A 2,335-nucleotide genomic window follows, 5' to 3' on the forward strand; every position below is an offset into this window, starting at 1 on the left:
GCTCGAAGGGATGCTGCCGGTCGGTCTAATGCGCCCCTTTATTCCCCGGAGTTGGTGGTGGGCGCATGTGTCCCCCACCCCCATTCCAGGATCCCATCTGTTCCCACTTTCAGAGGAGCCATCAGTAAATAAAGACCTTCCTTATTAGAAGCCGAGGGCTCCCTGGGGCCCCGTAATGTTCTCAGCCGCCCGTCGAGGTCTCCCCGCTTTGCTGTGTCTTGGCAAATCCCGACATGGGGGAGGCGAGCGGGCAGGTGGGCAGGAAGCTGAGCTGAAGCCAGGAATGAGATGAAGAAGGACGTCGGGGGGCATTAACCCGAGGTTTAATCTGCTTGCCCTCTCCCTCCTTCCCAGCCACTCTAGAAGACGGTTCTGGGGCTCCAGTGAGTATCGGAAGCAAAATGCAACCCTCGATCTGGAAGTCCCGTCCCTCATGCGGAACCGGCGCTGTTACAGGTGCCGTGCAATACTCACTCCGCATTTGTAAGAAATAGATCTCCTCTGGATCTCCCTCCGAGCACTCTAAAAACCAGCGGCGAGCAAAAAAACATACCAGCAATCTGAATATCTGGACAGGCTCGTCTAAACAAAATGTTTTCAGCAGGCGCTTTCACTGCGTTCCTTTCGGCACCCGCTGCTATTCAGATTGCTGGGGTGTTTGTTGTTCGTCGCTGGCTTTTAGTTTTTTTAAAATGGTTTTTACTAATAATCTTACTGCTTTATTATTTTTACGAACTGCTTTGAGGTTTTCTACAATCAAGCGGGGTATACAGTACAGTGATTGAATAAATAAAATTAACAAATCTCCACAGAGTGGCGTCACCTTTCATTTATGGAATGGAAATTTACTCTACACGTGCTCAGGGACACTTTCATCATGGTGGTGGGAGGGACGGTCTGCAGAGTAGGAGCCAATTCCCGGGGTCGAGCTCCCTTCACCCCCCAGTAAAATATTTGCGGGGGCCGTCCGCCCTAAAAAGTTGATGGTCAGTCATTGCTGTTCAAATGCTGCGCGCGCGCCATGTCTTGTGAGGCGGGACGGGACTTACCTGTTCCTATGAGTAGCCAAGGGAGGGCAGGAGGCAGCTGCCCCCCTAAATCAAGAAAAGAAAAAGTGCTTAACTAACTGACCAACTGCGTCGCAGATGATTCAGGCCCCCCCGCCCACATAAATCCTGACCACGCCAATGCCCCCCCTCCATAGTTTTTCAAGTTGGCACCGGTGGTTTGCAGTAGCCAGCAGGCTCCGTTGGCTATTCCGCTTAGCCATCTATTTTCCTCCATAGCCTCCTCTATCCCCGCCAGGGACTCGGTTCGGATAATAGAAGGAAAGTACCGGGCTTGTACTCAAATAGTGGGAGGCGAGGAGAGACCACTATTTCTAACAGCTAGAAATGAAAGTTTATTGTTAGAAGTTTTTAAGAAGGGAAAGCGTTGGTTACTAAACCGCTCCTTTCTCGCAGCATCATTATAAAGTTGAGGTGTTGCAGCATGTAAATGCATTTAAATTGTGTTGGTTGGTTTATTGATTAATCAGTTAGATGCTGGGCAGTTAATCAATCGATTTGCTAATCTCTTGGCAGCCCTGAAGGCAAGGGAGGGGGCACAGAAGGAGCTGAAACTGGCAAGGAACAGATGTCCTAAGGCCCATAACCTTTAAGGAGAGGGAGGGGTCTGCACCTTCCAGAGCCATACACCCCCCCCAACAGGAGCCACACCCCAACATGAGAGGGAACCTTCCTCAGCCAACTCCTCTCCGCTCTGCAGCTCAGCCTCCAAGTTTTTCTGCATCCCTAAAGATTCCCCCACCTGAAGGCACCTGTCTTCCCCAACCAGTTTGTCTCTTCTACCACCACCCCCGCCCCAAACCTCCTTTTCTGCCGACACTGCTGCTCCTACTTCTATCCCTTTAGGTCCTGCATTTCAGCTCCTCTCGCAGTGTCCCTGAGTCTCCACAGTTTCCTTCCTGACACCCCCTGGCCACCAGCGCAAGGGTCTGCAGAACTGCTTCCAGCACCCCGGTGCTGCTTCTCACATGAAGGCATTGTTAAGTCGGGGCGGCCGAAAGTGATACTCATGCATCGTGGAGCGAGCGGGGTGAGCTTGGTGTCCATTCCACTCTTTACAACTTGAGTTTCCGGTAACAAAAAAGAAATAGTCTCTGAGCATGCAAGGAGTCACGTCTGTGCTGGTTCAAAGGCGGCTTGAGTTCCAGCAGCTTTCCCGCAGGCGGTGATGGTCTTGCTCTCTCTCGCGCGCGCTCCTTCCAAGCTCCCACCGGGCACTAGGGCCAACCGCGACCACCGGCGAGAAGGGCACCCTGGAAGGAGGCTGC

This window comes from Podarcis melisellensis (genome assembly GCF_964234715.1).
Source record: "Podarcis melisellensis genome assembly, contig: HAP1_SCAFFOLD_296, whole genome shotgun sequence".
In the NCBI taxonomy this organism is placed as follows: Eukaryota; Metazoa; Chordata; class Lepidosauria; order Squamata; family Lacertidae; genus Podarcis; species Podarcis melisellensis.